At 45.4% G+C, this 23,537-nt stretch overlaps 1 non-coding gene across 1 annotated transcript; it reads right to left on the reverse strand.

The window, feature by feature from the left end:
* Positions 1-11,790: 11,790 nt before the first annotated feature.
* Trnas-cga (transfer RNA serine (anticodon CGA)) lies at positions 11,791-11,865 on the reverse strand. The gene has a single exon. It is a non-coding gene; the product is annotated as a tRNA-Ser (tRNA).
* Positions 11,866-23,537: the final 11,672 nt, after the last annotated feature.

The following is a 23,537-nucleotide window of genomic DNA, read 5'->3' on the forward strand; positions in this document are numbered from 1 at the left end:
TGTAGGGATTATTAAAAGTCAGATTGTTTTGCGCTAAAATATTGTGTGTCAGTTTAGAAACGATCAGAATAAGCAAAGAGAGCACGTTCAGTTTTACTCAGCTGTTCCGCTATCAAATAAGGTACAAGTTTACCATCACTGTCATTCTTTACATACGAAGGGGATATTTCAACAGAACTACCTGCAAATCTGTAATGCACTGAAGAGCCAAAGAAGCTGGAACACCTGCCCAATATCGTGTAGGGCCCCTGAGAGCACGCAGAAGTGCCGCAACACGACGTCCCATGGACTCGTCTAATGTCTGAAGTAGTGATGGAGGGAACTGACACCAGAAATCCTGCAGGGCTGTCCATAAATCTGTATGAGTGCTAGGGAGTGGAGATCTCTTCTGAACAGCACGTTGCAAGGCATCCCAGATATGCTCAATCGTGTTCATGTCTCATAAGAGTGTTTCTGAAGCCACTGTGTAGCAATTCTGGGCGTGTGGGGTGTCGCATTGTAATGCTGGAACTGCCCAAGTCCGCCGGAATGCACAATAGACATGAAGGGAGGCATGTGATCAGACAGGATTCTTACGTACGTATTGTCTGTCAGAGTCCTATGCAGACGCGTCAGGAGTCACGTATCACTCAAACTGCACACGCCCCACACCATTACAGAGCCGCCACCAGCTTGAACAGTCTCCTGCTGACATGCAGAGTCCATCTCCGTCGCGCATGGGTGTTTGTGTTTGTCCATAGGATAATTTAGATTAAGTAATGTGTAAGCTTAGGAACTGATGACCTTAGCAGTTAAGTCCCATATGATTTCACACTCAGTTGAACAGTGATTCACATGTTGACACTTGCTCATGGTTCAACATTGAAATCTGCAGCAATTTGCAGAAGGGCTGCAGTTCTGTCACGATGTACCATTCTCTTCAGTCGTCGTTGATCCTGTTCTCGCAACATCTATTTCCAGTCGCAGGGATGTCGGAGATTTTATGTTTCACCGGATTCCTGATATTCAAGGTACACTCGTGAAATGGTCTACGGGAGAATGCCCGCTTCATCGCTACCTCGGAGATGCTGTGGGCCATCGCTCGTGCGCCGACTATAACACCATGATCAAGCTAATTTAAATGTTGATTGCCTGCCAGTGCAGCAGCAGTAGCCGATCTAACAACTGCGCCAGAGACTTGTTGTCTTATATAGGCATTGCGGACTGCTGCGCGGCATTCTGCCTGTTTACATGTCTCTGTATTTGAATACGCATGACTATACCAGAATTTTTGGCACTTGACTGTGTTGGTATGGATCAATAAATAAAGTGGAACAGATGAAGAGGTACACAGTACAGCGAGTGAAACCACCAGGGTCTCAGCAGTGTTTTGAACTCAGCGCCGTCTATTAGCAGAGAGTTTTCCGCGCTGGCTCAACACACAGAGGCGAGCGCCACCTTAACAGCTCGCCCCCCCACACTTGATCCCCTGATTGACAGTGGCTTTCCTTTGAGCCCCCAATTTAGCGGTGCCCACCCCAACTAGCGGCCCGGTGTATCGACCCGGGCTGGATTACGACGGCGGTGGTCGGAGGTGGGGGGAGAAGGGGGCGCCGGACCCTGCTGGCAAGGCCGGGAAACCCATTCACGGGACGTGAACCCCTCAGGTATTCACACTCGACCCTCCGGCGTGGCGTTTAATTTGATAGCCGCATCGCCACTGCAGTTTCCGCACACATAACTCCGCTTGTCACGGTATGCTCCATCTGCGCCGGCACTGTGGCTGCGTTTTGTACTCGGCGGGGACGCAGTGTCCGCATAGCTGAGGTCGCTAATGCAATGCTGAGCGGTGGCGCCCGAAAGCGAGCTATCCGAATCGAATCCTGGTGGTAGTAGTAGTTAACAGCGACCAGGAATTATTTATTTATTTGAAGTAGCAAGATTAGGGTCATTAGGCTGCGTATTACACATACCCAGGAATTCTATGAGGGAATTTCAATAAGTAATGTATTACTTTTTTGGACAATTTGGATTTAAAAAATGCGGACTTTGTTGTGGGACGTCGTGGGATATCCTCACTTCAGTCTCTGTAGTTTTACGGAGTTCCGATAGGCGGTGGCGGATCACACAATCTTCAAGATGGCATCTGTATCGTAGGTGCGTTCCAGGCAGCGAGCTGTCACTGACTTTCTTTTAGCGGAAAACCAGAGCATTCCAGATATTCATAGGCTCTTGTAGACTGTCTACGGAGACTTGGCAGTGAACAAAAGCACGGTGAGTCGTTGGGCGAGGAGAACCTGTCAGATCCGGAGCTTGCCGGCCGGCCGCAGGCTGCTGTGACTCCTGCAACGTAGGAACGTGCGCACACCCTCACTCTAGGTGACCGACGGATCACACTCAAACACCTCGCTGCACAACTGGACTTGTGTGTTGGCAGTGCTGACACATTCGTCCTCCAGTTGGGGTACTCAGAGATGTGTGTCTGCTGGGTTACACGCCGCGTAACGCGAGGCCGTGAAGACCACTGAAGGACTATCCCCAGCCGTTATGGCCGAGCGGTTCTAGGCGCTTCAGTCCTGAAATGCGCTGCTGCTACGGTCGCAGGTTCGAATCCTGCCTCGGTCATGGATGTGTGTGCTGTCCTTAGGTTTAAGTAGTTCAGTAGTTCTAAGTTCTAGGGGACTGATGACCTCAGATGTTAAGTCCCGTAGCGCTCACAGCCATTGTAAGTAGGCTGTTTATGTTTTTTTATTGGCAACGTTACGTAGCGCTCTGTATGAAAATCACTGGCTGTGCTGTGTGCAGTCTGTGGCTACTTTGCATTGTTGTCTAACTTTTGAAGCTTTTGTCCCATTTGTTGCATTAATTGTAATAACAATGCACTGGTGTCTGAAACATGTTCCTCAGTGCTTTTCGGCCGTGAATTTGCACATTTTGACAAGCGGAAAATGTGTCTTGACTCATTTGAGAAAACGGTGAGAACCCAAAACCTGAGTCTACAGTATTTGCAATATTGTGTTCTGTCATTCCCAATTCCTGAGGCGAGCTGTTGCCGACCGATCGATCGATAATGCTTCCCTGTTTACTACCTGTTTCACTGTCTACACCATTACTTGACGCCCGCTCCATTTCCCTATGCACAGTTACCAAATTACTACTTTGAATATTAGTTAATTCATTACATGGTGGCGTTAATCACACTGCTTTCGTCTCCACTGTCATTTCTCAGTTTACTTTGGAGCCTAGTGTTACGTTTTCACACGCCATTATTGTCACAATATTTCACACGACAACACAGAAAAACACAATTTGAAGAGCAAAAATAGGGGAACACATTAACATAGCACTGAAAATAATATCTCGTTAATTGCAAGCGCAGCTGCGAAATACTTGGTGCAAATCTACATGCATGCCACAACTGTTTTACTGTACAACAATGAAAGACTGTAACTACAAAGGAGATTCTCTCTACAATTACGCAATAACAATAAACAAAATCTACACTAATTACACAAACTACAAGAAAAAATCAGCAGATTCCAGTGAGGTATCCTCGGCTAACGGTCGACATATGAAACGTCCCCTTTCAACAATTATACAAGACTGTGCTTAAACTGACACACAATATTTTTAGCGCAACGCAATCTGACTTTCAATAATCCCTACAAAAGAATGGTCCTGACTAACATTAACCTATACCTTTCACAAATCACTTACCTCACAAAAATCTTCGTTACTCGAACTACTGCAATACAGCGAGCGCCACTACTGCCAGCTAAATAAAAGATTCAAACTACGGAAGGCACTAACTACTGATAGGCATAGTTAGCAAATGAAAGATTTTAATAGAGAACAAACAATGTATTTACCTTAATAGTGTTGAAAAACCATAATATACATGTTCATGACATCCAGTCTTACAAATTTCCAAACTCCGCCATCTCTCTCCCCACATCCACCACTGCAGGCGGCTCACCTCCAACTGCGCAACGCTACGCGCTGTTCACATCCAGCTGCCACTGCCGAACACTACAATGGCAGACAACAATGCAAACTAGCCACAGACTGCACACAGCACAGCCAGTGATTTTCATACAGAGCGCTACGTAACGTTGCCAATAAAAAAACATAAACAGCCTATTAAAACTTCCGGGCTAAGAGGCACCACAATAATTTTAACAGGAAAGAAGAAGGCTTGAAGCTAGATAAGATATGGCGATCGACTCTGTACCAAAGATGAGACAATCGATTACCTTCGATCGAGAGTAATGACGCCAGCCAGAGATAGTTTCACTGTTGACAACATGTGACGAGTGGTGGCGCCCTCTACGCGCTCTATATAAACAGGACCTCCACGGCCTAGCAGCCAGTCGTAGACTCACCTCAGATGATGTTGCCCGCAGCTGGCAACGAAACGTCAGGGAGAAGTATTTCTATTATTGGACCACGGCCTCTTAGCCCGGAAGTTTTAATTACTGAAGACGCCGGCCGTGAAAGCCTACACGCTATGAATAAACAGCCTACTTACACCATTTGAAACATCTTGAACGACCACCTGTGCGGAATTTCTTTCTGATCGTTAAAATTTTTGTCGAAATTCTTCACAGGCGATGAAACATGGGTGCATCACTTCGAACCGGAAACAAAGCGGCAATCCGCAGGGTGGCGCGTCACCACCTCTCCTCCGAAGAAAAAGTTCGACGCCACATCCTCAGCGGGTAATGTTATGGCGACCATCTTCTGGGACTCTGAAGGAGTTATTCTGTTTGACGTCCGCCCTCATGGTGCAACGATCAGCTCTGAAGTGTATGGTTCAATTCTCAGTAAACTGAAGAAACGACTTCATCGTGCTCGTCACCGCAAAAATGAAACTAACTTCTCTATGACAAAGCAAGGCATCACACATGTCTGGACAACCGAGAGGAACTCACAGAACGTCAGTGGGCTGTTCTTCCTCATCCATTCTACATCCCAGGTGTCGCACCTTCCGACTTCCATCTGTCTGGCCCAATGAAGGATGCACTCCGCAGAAATCAGTAGGTGCATAATGGGGAGGTTACTGATGCAGCAAGACTTTGGCTCCAATGTCGGCCAGTAGAGTGGGCATACATGCCCCGCCAGTAAGGTGACGCGAGGCCGTCGTATTGAACGGACAACGTGTTCAAAAGCAGGGTTCTGTAACCAAAAGCGTTGAGGAATAATATGGCGTGTTTGCAATGCTCAATAAAACCAACCTCCTTTCAGAATAAAAAGCTGTGCATTACTTATGAACACCCCTCATAAATACACTCATGCTCATAAATTAAGGGTGAGAGGCATGCGCATACCTTGCTATTACTGTGGCATCAAGCAGTCAGGCCTGCAAGATGAGTGGTCTGCCAAGCGAGTGGATTCATTTTTTATTTATCAAGTAACATGAACTCTAGTACTCACAATTAAGTTAAAAGTTATTCTCCTGCTTGGATATTGCGCAACGGAAACGCACATCTGACTATTAGTAATTTACACAACTCTGACTGTTCACTACGCACTGGCAATACCACATTTTCGTTCTTATTCAACGGCTTTGATCAACACGTGGCCATCGCACTGCATATGAATGGCGCACACATTATAAATTCTGGATATCATGGCAACACACTATTCGAAGGAAAAGGCCACCAATCTTTTTCTTTTCACTATCTTATTTATTCCGATAAATTTTATAACCTAAACACACAAATTCTATAACCTACAACAATAACACATGAGAAATTCCGCCCAGTGGGCATGGCTTTACATTGGTGCTTCTCTATCTTATGGTCTCGTAATTATTTAATGCTACAGTGCACTTTCTGGATAGGATGGTAGATCTTTTGCTATATCTCACACTTCGACTCTCACAACCATCATCACGAAACTTTCCTCTAGACCGAGCGGTACAAAAGGAACATGCATAACCCACTACCTCTGAAACTACCTTGCTACTCTCCCATGCAAACCATACATACTTAAATTACATGACACACACCACACTGCAACATGCAATACAACACAAGCAATAGTCACAACATTATAATCACATCACTTTCAGCTTTCCCACTTCAATCAGTATTCATCCCAGTTTCACACGACACTGCCCCACTTCGTAACTTTTCTTTCCTACTATGAACTCTGGAGGATATATGAACGTCTTCCTGCGCAATGCAAGCCAAGTGGCGTTGCTAGATAGACGGCTGACTCACCTTGCTTCTCTCTCAGAGTATTATACACTCCTGGAAATTGAAATAAGAACACCGTGAATTCATTGTCCCAGGAAGGGGAAACTTTATTGACACATTCCTGGGGTCAGATACATCACATGATCACACTGACAGAACCACAGGCACATAGACACAGGCAACAGAGCATGCACAATGTCGGCACTAGTACAGTGTATATCCACCTTTCGCAGCAATGCAGGCTGCTATTCTCCCATGGAGACGATCGTAGAGATGCTGGATGTAGTCCTGTGGAACGGCTTGCCATGCCATTTCCACCTGGCGCCTCAGTTGGACCAGCGTTCGTGCTAGTCGTGCAGACCGCGTGAGACGACGCTTCATCCAGTCCCAAACATGCTCAATGGGGGACAGATCCGGAGATCTTGCTGGCCAGGGTAGTTGACTTACACCTTCTAGAGCACGTTGGGTGGCACGGGATACATGCGGACGTGCATTGTCCTGTTGGAACAGCAAGTTCCCTTGCCGGTCTAGGAATGGTAGAACGATGGGTTCGATGACGGCTTGGATGTACCGTGCACTATTCAGTGTCCCCTCGACGATCACCAGTGGTGTACGGCCAGTGTAGGAGATCGCTCCCCACACCATGATGCCGGGTGTTGGCCCTGTGTGCCTCGGTCGTATGCAGTCCTGATTGTGGCGCTCACCTGCACGGCGCCAAACACGCATACGACCATCACTGGCACCAAGGCAGAAGCGACTCTCATCGCTGAAGACGACACGTCTCCATTCGTCCCTCCATTCACGCCTGTCGCGACACCACTGGAGGCGGGCTGCACGATGTTGGGGCGTGAGCGGAAGACGGCCTAACGGTGTGCGGGACCGTAGCCCAGCTTCATGGAGACGGTTGCGAATGGTCCTCGCCGATACCCCAGGAGCAACAGTGTCCCTAATTTGCTGGGAAGTGGCGGTGCGGTCCCCTACGGCACTGCGTAGGATCCTACGGTCTTGGCGTGCATCCGTGCGTCGCTGCGGTCTGGTCCCAGGTCGACGGGCACGTGCACCTTCCGCCGACCACTGGCGACAACATCGATGTACTGTGGAGACCTCACGCCCCACGTGTTGAGCAATTCGGCGGTACGTCCACCAAGCCTCCCGCATGCCCACTATACGCCCTCGCTCAAAGTCCGTCAACTGCACATACGGTTCACGTCCACGCTGTCGCGGCATGCTACCAGTGTTAAAGACTGCGATGGAGCTCCGTATGCCACGGCAAACTGGCTGACATTGACGGCGGCGGTGCACAAATGCTGCGCAGCTAGCGCCATTCGACGGCCAACACCGCGGTTCCTGGTGTGTCCGCTGTGCCGTGCGTGTGATCATTGCTTGTACAGCCCTCTCGCAGTGTCCGGAGCAAGTATGGTGGGTCTGACACACCGGTGTCAATGTGTTCTTTTTTCCATTTCCAGGAGTGTAGTTTGAATCAAGCGTCACACGGAAACATAATGCGCAAAGTAATATAAAGAACATATTCATCACACACGCAAGTCTACAAATGATACCATGGACGAGTACTTCTCTTTATCCTTTGTCTTATACACAGATTGAGACTCACACAGTTCTCACCACGTGGAAGTAATCGTCTCTAATTTCAAGTCCTTCACACCGCATTTCTTAAATATTTCCAACTTATAGTACACACGCTAATAATTCAGCTTAACTTAAGCACTCGGAAGTATTTCAACTTATTTCTACACGTGGTTTCATTGTGACCGTTGGTCACTTTCGAAGATTACCACGATCCCCTTAATATTTCCTGCCTGTCATTTAATTCTCCCCTCAAAAGTTCCTGAAATAGAGAAATAATTATTCCAAACTACTCTTAAGTATTTCACATGCATACCACGTCTCCACTCCTTTGTCTTTACGGAGCACACCTAAGACAGGTCTTACCAACACTAGATCCAGCGGCAGAGTGCTGAAACATGGCCATTCTTCAGGTCCTCTCGCACCTCTGCCGAAGTGGGGGAGCACCTTGCTACCGTATTGGTCAGCCACATTTCAGGTGCTCAAAGCTCCGGTAAGTTTCATCTCTTTGGTTCCACCAAAGGTGACCAAAAGAACGTCTCAAAGATGATCATATATTGCACATTCACTATCTGCGGTTAGCAGACGACGATACGTTCATTCATTTCACAGATCTCACCAAACTGGATGTAGGGATTTATCTTGTGGGAGTGCACATGTGATCAATTAAATAAATAAATTGTCATTCTTTCCCCCACTGGTATCCGGCTTCGCTGTATTAATTGAAATTGAGTTATTATTAGAAAGAATATGCTGTACTGACAAGAATAATGAAGTATGTTGTACCTATTTTCAATGTCGGGCGGTACTGTACCCTTTCAAGGGTAATTGCAGAAAGTGGTGCCACACAACGTGGCACTACACAAAACTGGCGCTAATAGCATAGGCACATAGGGAACACACACGACACAGATCTGTAAGTCCACGGTATTGGTGATAAGTTGAGAAAACCGTCCCCAAACACATGTGCTACAAGACGCCACTGTTTCCTGCTCATGTACCACGACATTAATATGGGATATGACCACCATGCCCACGTACACAGGCCGCACAACGAGTTGGCATACTCTGTATCAAGTGGTCGAGCAGTTGCTGCGGTATAGCCTCCCATTCTTGCACCAGTGCCTGTCAGAGATCCTGAAGTGTCACAAGGGTTCGAAGACGTGCAGCGAAACGTCGACAGAAAGCATTCCAGACTTGCTCAATGGGGTTTAGAACTGGAGATCAGGCAGGCCACTCCATTCGCCTGATATCTTCTGTTTCAAGGGACTCCTCCACGATGGCAGCTCGGTGGCGGCGTGCGTTATCATCTATCAGGAGGAAGGTGGGACCCACTGCACCCCTGAAAAGGCTGACATACTGGTGCAAAATGACGTCCCGATACACCTGACCTGATACAGTTCCTCTGTCAAAGACAAGCAGGGGTGTACGTGCACCAATCATGATACCACTCCACACCATCAAACCACGACCTCCATACAGGTCCCTTTCAAGGACATTAATGAGTTGGTATCTGGTTCCTGGTTCACGTCAGATGAAAACCCGGCGAGAATCACTGTTCAGACTATACCTGGACTCGTCTGTGAACATAACCTGACCACTGTTCCAATGACCATGTATTGTGTTCTTGACACCAGGCTTTACGGCCTCTCCCGGGGTCAGTGGAATGCACCTTGCCGTTCCCCGGGTGAATAAACCATGTCTGTTCAGTCGTCTGGAGACAACTGTTCCAGTGGCTGCGATAAGGTCCCGAGCAAGGCAACCTGCAGTACTCCGTGGCCATCTGCGGGCACCGATGGTGAGATATCGGCCTTCTTGTGGTGTTGTACACTGTGGACGTCCCGTACTGTAGCGCCAGGGCATGTTTCCAGTCTCCTGGAATTGTTGCCATAGTCTTGAGTTCACACATTGTGCCACACGGAGGGCCCGTGCTACGACCTGCTGTGTTTGACCAGCCTCCAGTCGCCCTAGTATTCTACCCCTCATAACGTTATCAGTATGTGTTCTTTGAGCCATTTTCAACACACAGTCACCACCAGAACGTCTGAAAACATCTGTACATTTACTTGCTGCGCCCTACTCTGACATGCACCAACACATCTCTGCACATATGGACTACTGCCAGCGTCACCGTGCGACGACCGCAGGTCAAATGGACCGCATGGTCATACCCACAGGTGATTTAAACCCGCAAATCGTCCACCAGAGCGTTGTTTCACCTTGCATCAGCATTATCCTTAATTTATGAGCATGAGTGTATTTTGCGTTACCTTCATTACAATAAGCATATTATAAGTTACATCTAATATACTACATTATAGAAGATTTAGTAAATACAGGGTGATTCAAAAAGAATACCACAACTTTAAAAATGTGTATTTAATGAAAGAAATATAATATAACCTTCTGTTATACATCATTACAAAGAGTATTTAAAAAGGTTCTTTTTTCACTCAAAAACAAGCTCAGAGATGTTCAATATGGCCCCCTCCAGACACTCGAGCAATATCAACCAGATAATCCAACTCGTTCCACACTCTCTGTAGCATATCAGGCGTAACAGTTTGGATAGCTGCTGTTATTTCTCGTTTCAAATCATCAATGGTGGCTGGGAGAGGTGGCCGAAACACCATATCCTTAACATACCCCCATAAGAAAAAATCGCAGGGGGTAAGATCAGGGCTTCTTGGAGGCCAGTGATGAAGTGCTCTGTCACGGGCTGCCTGGCGGCCGATCCATCGCCTCGGGTAGTTGACGTTTATACCAACGTTTAATACACCACCTATCAGGAGGTTTAACACCATACTTCGTTCGAAATGCACGCTGAACAACTGTCGTCGATTCACTTCTGCCGTACTCAATAACACAAAAAGCTTTCTGTTGAGCGGTCGCCATCTTAGCATCAACTCACGCTGACGCCTAGTCAACAGCGCCTCAAGCGAACAAATGTACAACTAAATGAAACTTTATAGCTCCCTTAATTCGCCGACCGATAGTGCTTAGCTCTGCCTTTTGTCGTTGAAGAGTTTTAAATTCCTAAAGTTGTGGTATTCTTTTTGAGTCACCCTGTACTATATACAGAAGGAGAGGAAGAAAAGCAGTTAGCTCCGTTCATGAGTACAACAATCCAGGTAACTACTGTCTGTACGAGACTATGAAAGTTAACTGCAATGAACGTGATGGCAGAGACGATAGAGGGATATAACGTGATAAAACAAGATTAATGACAATAAGCGGAAAGAAAATGATGTGACTGACTGAGAAAAGAAAATAGTAAGCAGCGTAAACTGAACAAGACGGGAGCATTTCCTTCACTATTTAACAGGGGGGAACACTGGCCACTCACGTTCTTTTTAGGGAAAATGCTGTTAGCGTGACAGAAAGAATTGTTTCAGCTTTCTCCTAAAGACCCAGGGTACTGAATTGTGTGCACGGTGCTGTATAACTTGTTACAGAAGCGGACAGCAGCAGCAGAGGAGGAGGGCTTGACACAGTTGGGATTCGAGGTGATGTGACGGGTAGTAAATCTCTGATCCCAGGAGCTGGGGTGTGTGCGTACTGAGCATACAGTACACACGACGGGTGGCAATCACGTAACTGTCCGGCCGCAACCGACAGATGGTGTATGAAGTACTAGCACGGTTTAACAGGCAGATGTTACAGACGGAAAAGACACTACAATACATAGTCAGTTCTGAGCATCTGAAGTTCCCACAACCGGTGCCGCCTTGGATTTTATCGCAAGAGTGGACATTCGGTAGAAAGAGTGCTTGCACAAGTTTACGTTTGACATATGTTCTAGAACGTTTTTAGACATAGAGGTTAGCGGAAGTCTTTCTAAATGTGGCGACAGTATCTCATTCTCAGCTGACATGTTCGTCCAGATTTACACTCAAGTTAGTCACGGATTATTTCTTATCTTAAGGTTTGAAATACTGTGGAGAAAAATAGGAAGTTTCCACAATGAGATTTTCCCTCTGCAGCGGAGTGTGCGCTGATATTAAACTTCCTGGCAGATTAAAACTGTATGCCGGACCGAGACTCGAACTCGGGACCTTTGCCTTTCGCGGGCAAGTGCTCTACCAACTGAGCTACCCAAGCACGACTCACGCCCCGTCCTCACAGCTGTACTTCTGCCAGTATCTCCTCTCCTACCTTGCAAACTTTGCAGAAGCTCTCCTGCGAACCTTGCAGAACTAGCAGTGCTGAAAGAAAGGATATTGCGGAGACATAGCTTAGCCACAGCCTGGGGGATGTTTCCAGAATGAGATTTTCACTCTGCAGCGGAGTGTGAGCTGATATGAAACTTCCTGGCAGTTTTAATCTGCCAGGAAGTTTCAAAATAGGAGGTAGTTACTCGAAGAATTTAGAACTGCTTAATTTCGGATGAAACGATAAAAGTGCTTCAGACTTTTTTGCTTTTACTTTATGTCCCAGGTTTCGCGCCCATCATAATAACAGTATTACGTCACTAACGAAAGGAGAGGTGGCAGATTAAGTTTTTCCTGATGACTGCACTGATCCAGTGTCCTGGGTTAAATTCCGAACCTCACTGCAGTGTCTGATAAACAGAGCTGCAAAACTACTTTAGGCTACAGTGAGCTATCGTAAGTAGATGTAGACTACGGTAGTTATCCTAGTAGCTTCGGTCATTTAGGTCGTACCCACGTTACCTGTACATTAGGTATGTTCGTACCTATCGGGTATGTTGTGGGGTTTAACATTCGTATCTATCTTTGGTGCGATGGAGCCTGTGACCAATGCACATAGCCTTATGCGAATGGAGCCAAGTGCGTTTCTGCATCTACACCCGTACTCTGCAAACCACTGAGAAGTGCATGGCAGAGGGTAGGTACTACTGTGCTAATTATTAGGGCTTTTTCCCGTTCCATTTGTGTAAGGAGATCGAAAGGACTACACCTTTAAATACCTCTATGCGTGCTGTAATCAATCTAATCTTCTCCTCAAGATTCCTGTGGGAGCGATACGTAGAGGGTTGTAGAATATTCCCAGAGTCATCACTTAAAGACGGTTCTTAAGACTTTGATAATAAACTTTCTCGGGATAGTCAACATCTATCTTCAAGACTGCCAGTTCAGTTCTTTCAGCATTTCCATGACAGTATCCCCTGGGTGAAAGAAACCTGTGCCTATTTGTGTTGCCCTTCTCCGTATACGTTCAATATCCCCTGCAAGATCTACACCGAAGAGCTAAAGAAACTGGTAAACCTACCTAATATCGTGCTGGACCCTCGCAAGCACGCAGAAATTCCGCAACACGATGTGGCTTGGACTCGACTAATGTCTGAAGTTGTGCTGTAGGGAAATGACACCATGAATCCTGCAGGGTTGTCCATTAATCCGTAAGAGTACGAGGGGGTGGAGATCTTCAAGATATGATCAATAATGTTCATGCCTTGGGTGTTTACTCGCCAGATGAAGTATTTGAACTCAGAACAGTGTTCCCGGAGCCGCTCTGTAGTAATTCTGAACGTGTGTGGTGTCGCATTGTCCTGCTGGAATTGCCCAATTCCGTCCGAATGCACAATGGACATGAATGGATGCAGATGATCAGACAGGATGCTTACGTACAGATCATCTGTCAGAGTCGTATCTAGACGTATCAGTAGTCCCACATCACTCCAGCTGAACACGCTCCACACCAATATAGAGCCTCCACCAGCTTGAACAGTACCCTGCTGACATGCAGGGTCCGTAGGTTCATCAGGTTGTCTCCATACCCGTAAGTGTCGATCCGCTCGAAACAATTTGAAACGAGACTTGTCCGACCAGGATACATGTTTCCAGTCATCAACAGTCCAATGTCGGTGTTGACTGGCCCAGGCGAGGCGTAAAGCTTTGTGTCGTGAAGTCATCAAGGGTACACAAGTGGGCCTTCGGCTCTGAAAACGATGTTGATGATTCCAGAATGAGATTTTCACTCTGCAGCGGAGTGTGCGCTGATATGAAACTTCCTGGCAGATTAAAACTGTGTGCCCGACCGAGACTCGAACTCGGGACCTTTGCCTTTCGCGGGCAAGTGCTCTACCAACTGAGCTACCGAAGCACGACTCACGTCCGGTACTCACAGCTTTACTTCTGCCAGTACCTCGTCTCCTACCTTCCGAACTTTACAGAAGCTCTCCTGCGAACCTTGCAGAACTAGCACTCCTGAAAGAAAGGATATTGCGGAGACATGGCTTAGCCACAGCCTGGGGGATGTTTCCAGAATGAGATTTTCACTCTGCAGCGGAGTGTGCGCTGATATGAAACTTCCTGGCAGATTAAAACTGTGTGCCCGACCGAGACTCGAACTCGGGACCTTTGCCTTTCGCGGGCAAGTGCTCTACCAACTGAGCTACCGAAGCACGACTCACGTCCGGTACTCACAGCTTTACTTCTGCCAGTACCTCGTCTCCTACCTTCCGAACTTTACAGAAGCTCTCCTGCTTGATGATGTTTCGTTGAATGGTTCGCACGCTGACACTTGTTGATTTCCCAGCATTGAAATCTGCAGCAATTTGCGGAAGGGTTGCACTTCTATCACGTTGAACGATTCTCTTCAATCGTGGTTGGTCTCGTTCTTGCAGGGTCTTTTTCCGGCCGTAGCAATGCCGCAGATTTTACGTTTACCGGTTTCCTGATATTCACAGTGAGAGGCACTCACATGCCTTGCTCATACTGTGGCATCAAGCAGTCAGGCCTGCAAGATGAGCGGTCTGCCAAGCGAGTGGATTTATTCTTATTTATCGCAAAACATGACTGATTATGAGCTCTAGTACTCACAATTAAGCTACAAATTATTCTCATGTTTGAATATTACGCAACGGAAACGGATAACGCACATCTGACTATTAGTAATTTACACAACTCTGATTGTTCACTACGCACTGGCAATACCACATTTCCTTTCTTACTCAACGGCTTTGATCAACACGTGGCCATCGCACTGAATATGAATGGCGCACACGTTATAAATTCTGGATATCATGACTACACACTATTCGAAGAACAAGGACACCAATCTTTTTCTTTTCACTATCTTTTTTTTATTCCGATAAATTCTATTATTCTATTATTACATTTTTATACAATAATTACACAGGAGAAACTCCGCCCAGTGGTCATTGCTTTACATTGGTGATTCTCTATCTTATGGTTTCGCCCCCCCCCCCCCCCCATTAACCATGGAACTTGCCGTTGGTGGGGAGGCTTGCGTGCCTCAGCGATACAGATAGCCGTACCGTAGGTACAACCACATCGGAGGGGTATCTGTTGAGAGGCCAGACAAACGGGTGGTTCCTGAAGAGGGGCAGAAGCCTTTTCAGTAGTTGCAGGGGCAGCAGTCTGGATGATTGACTGATCTGGCCTTGTAACAATAACCAAAACGGCCTTGCTGTGCTGGTACTGCGAACGGCTGAAAGCAAGGGGAAACTACGGCCGTAATTTCTCCCGAGGGCATGCAGCTTTACTGTATGATTAAATGATGATGGCGTCCTCTTGGGTAAAATATTCCGGAGGTAAAATTGTCCCCCATTCGGATCTCCGGGCGGGGACTACTCAAGAGGATGTCGTTATCAGGACAAAGAAAACTGGCGTTCTACGGATCGGAGCGTGGAATGTCAGATCCCTTAATCGGGCAGGTAGGTTAGAAAATTTAAAAAGGGAAATGGACAGGTTAAAGTTAGATATAGTCGGAATTAGTGAGGTTCGGTGGCAGGAGGAACAAGACTTCTGGTCAGGTGACTACAGGGTTATAAACACAAAGTCAAATAGGGGTAATGCAGGAGTAGGTTTAATAATGAATAGGAAAATAGGAATGCGGGTAAGCTACTACAAACAGCATAGTGAACGCATTATTGTGGCCAAGATAGATACAAAGCCCACACCTACTACAGTAGTACAAGTTTATATGCCAACTAACTCTGCAGATGACGAAGAAATTGAAGAAATGTATTATGAAATAAAAGAAATTATTCAGATAGTGAAGGGAGAAGAAAATTTAATAGTCATGGGTGACTGGAATTCGAGTGTAGGAAAAGGGAGAGAAGGAAACGTAGTAGGTGAATATGGATTGGGGCTAAGAAATGAAAGAGGAAGCTGCCTGGTAGAATTATGCGCAGAGCATAACTTAATCATAGCTAACACATGGTACAAGTATCATAAAAGAAGGTTGTATACATGGAAGAATCCTGGAGATACTAAAAGCTATCAGATAGATTATATAATGGTAAGACAGAGATTTAGGAACCAGGTTTTAAATTGTAAGACTTTTCCAGATGTGGACTCTGACCACAATCTATTGGTTATGACCTGTAGATTAAAACTGAAGAAACTGCAAAAAGGTGGGAATTTAAGGAGATGGGACCTGGATAAACTGAAAGAACCAGAGGTTGTACAGAGTTTCAGGGAGAGTATAAGGGAACAATTGACAGGAATGGGGGAAAGAAATGCAGTAGAAGAAGAATGGGTAGCTTTGAGGGATAAAGTAGTGAAGGCAGCAGAGGATCAAGTAGGTAAAAAGACGAGGGCTAGTAGAAATCCTTGGGTAACAAAAGAAATATTGAATTTAATTGATGAAAGGAGAAAATATAAAAATGCAGCAAATGAAGCAGGCAAAAAGGAATACAAACGTCTCAAAAATGAGATCGACAGGAAGTGCAAAATGGCTAAGCAGGGATGGCTAGAGGACAAATGTAAAGATGTAGAGGCTTATCTCACTAGGGGTAAGATAGATACTGCCTACAGGAAAATTGAAGAGACCTTTGGAGATAAGAGAACCACTTGTATGAACATCAAGAGCTCAGATGGAAACCCAGTTCTAAGCAAAGAAGGGAAAGCAGGAAGGTGGAAGGAGTATATAGAGAGTCTATACAAGGGAGATGCACTTGAGGACAATATTATGGAAATGGAAGAGGATGTAGAAGAAGATGAAATGAGAGATACGATACTGCGTGAAGAGTTTGACAGAGCACTGAAAGACCTGAGTCCAAACAAGGCCCCGGGAGTAGACAACATTCCATTGGAACTACTGACGGCCTTGGGAGGGCCAGTCATGACAAAACTCTACCATCTGGTGAGCAAGATGTATGAAACAGGCGAAATACCCTCAGACTTCAAGAAGAATATAATAATTCCAATCCCAAAGAAAGCAGGTGTTGACAGATGTGAAAATTACCGAACAATCAGTTTGATAAGCCACAGCTGCAAAGCACTAACACGAATTCTTTACAGACGAATGGAAAAACTTGTAGAAGCCGACCTCGCGGAAGATCAGTTTGGATTCCGTAGAAATACTGGAACACGTGAGGCAATACTGACCGTACGACTTACCTTAGAAGAAAGATTAAGGAAAGGCGAACCTACGTTTCTAGCATTTGTAGACCTAGAGAAAGCTTTTGACAATGTTGACTGGAATACTCTCTTTCAAATTCCAAAGGTGGCAGGGGTGAAATACAGGGAGCGAAAGGCTATTTACAATTTGTACAGAAACATATGGCAGTTATAAGAGTCGAGGGACATGAAAGGGAAGCAGTGGTTGGGAAGGGAGTAAGATAGGGTTGTAGCGTCTCCCCGATGTTATTCAATCTGTATATTGAGCAAGCAGTAAAGGAAACAAAAGAAAAATTTGGAGTAGGTATTAAAATCCATGGAGAAGAAATAAAAACTTTGAGGTTCGCCGATGACATTGTAATTCTGTCTGAGACAGCAAAGGACTTGGAAGAGCAGTTGAACGGAATGGATGGTGTCTTGAAGGGAGGATATAAGATGAACATCAACAAAAGCAAAACGAGGATAATGGAATGTAGTCGAATTAAGTCGGGTGATGCTGAGGGTATTAGATTAGGAAATGAGACACTTAAAGTAGTAAAGGAGTTTTGCTATTTGGGGAGCAAAATAACTGATGATGGTCGAAGTAGAGAGGATATAAAATGTAGTCTGGCAATGGCAAGGAAAGCGTTTCTGAAGAAGAGAAATTTGTTAACATCGAGTATAGATTTAAGTGTCAGGAAGCCATTTCTGAAAGTATTTGTATGGAGTGTAGCCATGTATGGAAGTGAAACATGGACGGTAAATACAGGGTTATTACAAATGATTGAAGCGATTTCACAGCTCCACAATAACTTTATTATTTGAGATATTTTCAAAATGCTTTGCACACAGATACAAAAACTCAAAAAGTTTTTTTAGGCATTCACAAATGTTCGATATGTGCCCCTTTAGTGATTCGGCAGACATCAAGCCGATAATCAAGTTCCTCCCACACTCGGCGCAGCATGTCCCCATCAATGAGTTCGAAAGCATCGTTGATGCGATCTCGCAGTACTGGCGCGTTTCTTGGTAGAGGAGGTTTAAAGACTGAATCTTTCACATAACCCCACAGAAAGAAATCGCATGGGGTTAAGTCGGGAGAGCGTGGAGGCCATGACATGAATTGCTGATCATGATCTCCACCACGACCGATCGATCGGTTTTCCAATCTCCTGTTTAAGAAATGCCGAACATCATGATGGAAGTGCGGTGGAGCACCATCCTGTTGAAAGATGAAGTCGGTGCTGTCGGTCTACAGTTGTGGCATGAGCCAATTTTCCGCGGGCTACGCGTGAAACTTGCCCGCACGCGTTCAACCGTTTCTTCGCTCACTGCAGGCCGACCCGTTGATTTCCCCTTACAGAAGCATCCAGAAGCTTTAAACTGCGCATACTATCGCCGAATGGAGTTAGCAGTTGGTGATCTTTGTTGAACTTGGTCCTGAAGTGTCGTTGCGCTGTTATGACTGACTGATGTGAGTGCATTTGAAGCACGACATACGCTTTCTCGGCTCCTGTCGCCGTTTTGTTTCACTGCGCTCTCGAGCGCTCTGACGGCAGAAACCTGAAGTGCTTATGACTTTATGAGTTTTTCTACGTATCTGTAGTGTGTCGTGACCATATGTCAATGAATGGAGCTACAGTGAATTTATGAAATCGCTTCAATCATTTGTAATAGCCCTGTAGTTTGGACAAGAAGAGAATAGAAGCTTTTGAAATGTGGTGCTACAGAAGAATGCTGAAGATTAGATGGGTAGATCACATAACTAATGAGGAAGTATTGAATAGGATTGGGGAGAAGAGAAGTTTGTGGCACAACTTGACCAGAAGAAGGGATCGGTTGGTAGGACATGTTCTGAGGCATCAAGGGATCACCAATTTAGTATTGGAGGGCAGCGTGGAGGGTAAAAATCGTAGAGGGAGACCAAGAGATGAATACACTAAGCAGATTCAGAAGGATGTAGGTTGCAGTAGGTACTGGGAGATGAAGAAGCTTGCCCAGGAGAGAGTAGCATGGAGAGCTGCATCAAACCAGTCTCAGGACTGAAGACCACAACAACAACAATGGTCTCGTAATCATCTAACGCTACAGTCCACTTTCTGGATAGGATGGTTGATCTTTTGCTATATCTCACACTTCGCCTCTCTCACCAATTGCGAGGTGCCGGGGCTAGCAGTGTATTTAACACTAAATTCTTCTAGAATCTACATATGTAAATATGCTCTAAGCCCCCCCTATTCTAACTCCGACTTTTGCTGTTGCACATGGATTAAAAAGATACGCGAACTGACTGTAATCAACCCTGCAAGTGGAATAGAAAAGAGTTTGGCACCTGCAATAATTTAATTTGATAAATAAGTTTATAAATAAATTTATAGTTGCAACTTCTTTTTCTATGTCATGCGGTTTTCGCGATCAAAGCACACCTTTCCAGAGGCAATGTAATATGACCAAGCCAGGACTGGTTTCTGTTGAGAATTCCGTCGCCCACCACACACCAGCTACACAGTATGTCACGAATCTCCAAGTATAATTCCTTGGTTATTCATCTGTGACAGTCACAAGCAGCCCCGCATTTCTACCGTCTAGGGCACCATTGGAGTCAAACGCTCACAGGTTCACCCCGACATGCAAGACAACGATGCTGGCGCATCACTGTAAAAACTATACTGCCCATATTCATCCTCGAAATCACGCAATATACCAAAATCTTGCAATGCACTGACGTGTGCCTGCAAGCATTGGTATGAACGTCTCACGAACTGGTTGTGGCCGCTATGGAGCGTATCACGACATCCCAGAACGCTTCTAGGAGCACGTTCTTGTATGCGCCCGTTTGTGCGACATCTCTTCACTCATCATTATCCCTCAACATGGACACCAGACAGGAAAGGACAAAAACATTGCTCATGGAATGGCAGTGCCTCCTACTCCATCGATATGGGAAGTCGCGAACATATACAAAAAAAAAGACTAGCAGCAGTAAATTATTTTACAAGCCAACGCAGCGTGTTAATACTTTAACAATCTTAATCTATTAATGCAACGATTATTGTTCCCCGAAGAACGGTTCATATACTTGCCTATTCTAATATGTACATTACTTAAACTACTATTATTCCATGAACTTGTTTGTGTGAGAGATGTGGTGGAGTCCTATGGACTAGCGCCAATCCCTTGTTAGACTCCCCCTCCTCTGACTTGCATTAGGATTTCGCTCTCTCCAATTACGGTCGCTTTGCCGTTCTTTATTCTTCCTGTCCCCGCTTGCTTGTCTAGCATGACCCTGTTCCCTGACGTTCTGGTTTCCGTGTCTCTGGTTTCCAAAACCTTGGTTAGCGTAATCTTGGTTTCCGTAACCCCGGTTTCCTAAAAGACCAGTGCGATTATGCCATCTGTTGTCGTCCTCCCTTGCTGGTCGTTGGTATTTGTTACTGTGCCCCTTCTTCCTGTCCTTTGCGTCTTGTTTGTCAAAGACAACTTCGAGTTCACGCAATAGACTCTTGAATGCTTCTATGTCAGATCCACACTTCCCGACAAGTGTCTGTTGGTACCTAACTGGCAATTTGGAAAAATAAAAATTTGATGATTTCTCCCTTGCTATATGGACTATCTAAAAATTGATTCTTCTTGAGTAAATCATCAAAAAATTTGGTTGTGCTCCTTTGCCCGGACACTTGCAGTTCAGGACAAAATATTATTTCCTCTTTAATCCTGTCTTGCGTTTCCTTTGACCAGTAGATCCCCAGGAACGCATCAACAAATTCCTGATAAGTCTGACACGTCGCTGCCACACCCCGCATCTTTTCCGCGGCTTGGCCTTCGATGTGTCCACACATGAATTCTAATTTTGCCAGGGTTGGCCATGATGACGGTAATGAATTTGTAAACTGCATCACCCACCTTTTGGGATGCATCGACCCCCCATTATCTCTGAACTTCTGGAATTTTAGTATCGACAGGAAGTGATTGTGATCAAAATCCTGTCCGATCCTCGCAGTGGTGTTGTCACTCGTTTCCGATACTTGCACGTCTGCTGAGTGTCCTGTTCTATCTTGCTGATAACTGTGATTTGCTACCTCTGTATCACAGTGGAAGTGGCATTCAGCATTCACTCTTCTAAGTGGGCTGCAATTATTGGAGCTATTACTCGCTGTTTCTGCGTGTGCATTGTTCGTTCCGCACGCTGTCACTGGGCTAGAGCACGGCGAGCTTTTCCTCGGAGACACAATTCTGTGTACTCCATCATTGGTATCCGAACGCGCAGTGCTCGTGTACCCGTTTCGCTCTAGATTTGCTATTCGACTCTCTACTTCTTTCATTCGTTTCGTGATATTCGTAACCGCGATATTACCTTGAGTTTTTAAGAACGCTAGGGATTTTGAGTGGGCTTGAGTCGCACGTCGCAAGCGACCTGCGAGTTGAGAAGTTACTTTTGCGATTTCATTGCCCCTGTTGCTGCCGTTTTGGCTACGCCTGCTACTTTTTGTGCTACCAATGACATTTGTTTTGCTTCTCCACATTCTTTCTTTATTGTTAGTAATTCCCCACGAATTTTCCCTATATGCGAAATTATTGCCTGAGTGTCCTTCTTATGCTGTTCGTCAGCTTCTTCCTTCTCCTTCTTACGTTGTTTCTCATCTTCTTCCTTCTCTTTCTTACGTTGTTCGTCAGCTTCATCTTTCATTGATCGTAGGAAGCTCAGTATTGGGTTAATGTCATCATTTTGATCCTCGTCACACATGGGCGATATAACTCTGGACACCTGGGCGCTAGAGCTCTGACGCGGCCGAGCTGGCCCCTGTCTGCTCTCGTTCGTTTGATTATAAACTTCTGCTACCGTCTCGACCTGTGTGACTGCCTCTGTTTCATCCTCTACCTCACTATCACGGTCGCGACGCTGCTCTGAGATCGCGTCCAAATCACCTTCCTCATCAATGACCCTGGCGTCCTGTCCTGCTAAAAATGTGCCCATCTCATCTCCGAACCTATTCCCGTCAGTAAACTGCCCCTTATCCATTATGCTATCCTCTTTTGTTTTAGCTTCGCTCACTAATAGTCGTGCCTTACTTCTCGTTATCATTCATGAAAAAAAACAAATTTATCTAAAATTCACAATAAATCATCTACACCCAATATATTTCCACATAGACATAAAATTTCAACAACGCCGTTCCAACGCTGTAACTACAAGCACGATTTGTTGTGGTACAGAAACTGCACACAAATCCGACAAAGTGTGATGTGGTACGGACACCACATCAAAGAAACACAAAAAACAATGAACCAACAAAAAATATATACACTGAAAACAAAAACTGTAATCATGTGCCGCTAATAAAAACTAATCGCGGAACTACAAGAAAAAGAACTTGGGAACTAATCATTAAAAAAAAAGTAGAGAAAAAAAATTTGAATGTTCCTACTAAGAACACTGTTAGCTTATCAGTGATTCACAGGAAAGATCCGAGGCTAAGGATCGCCATTTTATGCGAGGTGCCGGGGCTAACAGTGTATTTAACACTAAATTCTTCTAGAATCTACATATGTACATGATGCTCTAAGCCCCCCCTATTCTAACTCCGACTTTTGCTGTTGCACATGGATTAAAAAGATACGCGAACTGACTGTAATCAACCCTGCAAGTGGAGTAGAAAAGAGTTTGGCACCTGCAATGATTTAATTTGATTAATAAGTTAAATAAAGGAAGGTTTCATTAACGTAGTGAGAAATGATAGGGTTGCTCTACCGATTAACAGAATGAAAGTTCTGTCCAAAATAACAATATGATTTATTAAGACTAAACACAAAATAATAAACAAAAACACATGAAACATTTACAATACATCAAATTGGCTCAAATTGGATACTCAAATAAACGCTGTGAAGGTGAAGTTGTCCCTAAACTAGATTGTGACGTTTATGACGAAGTGGTATGTGGAGCCAATTCCTAGCAACTCAAATCTTAAGAGAGACACACAGCTAACCCAACATTAATTGCTGCTACATTAGTGAGAACTCAGACAATGAACACCCAAGATAGAGCAAAGTTAGAAAAGACGAACAGGCGCTCTCTGCTGAGCTCTGATGATCGCCTAGCAAAAATGCCTGCTTTGCCGGTGCTGCGGACGTACATTACCAAGCTGTCTTCTTAGCTGCAAGGACACGATCTGGCGCACTGGAAGCGATGGCTGGTTGCTTCGACGTCCCGTCGTGGTGATGATAATGTCGCGAGTATAGCCCGAAACGAATTGTCCTGGTCTGGTTGTTCCAGACTAAAGACTTCCTATCAATACAAATGCGCCTCTGAGGGAGACAAAGATGACTCGCCACACAATCACTGACGGTACAGTGATTGATTTTCACAAGCGAAGTCACACAGTAATTCCGATACAGTCAACTTTAGTCAAAACTGCCCAAGACAGACAACATAGGCCGCTTGTACGCAGAACGCTCAATTGCC

This window comes from Schistocerca cancellata, chromosome 10 (assembly GCF_023864275.1).
Source record: "Schistocerca cancellata isolate TAMUIC-IGC-003103 chromosome 10, iqSchCanc2.1, whole genome shotgun sequence".
Taxonomy (NCBI): Eukaryota; Metazoa; Arthropoda; class Insecta; order Orthoptera; family Acrididae; genus Schistocerca; species Schistocerca cancellata.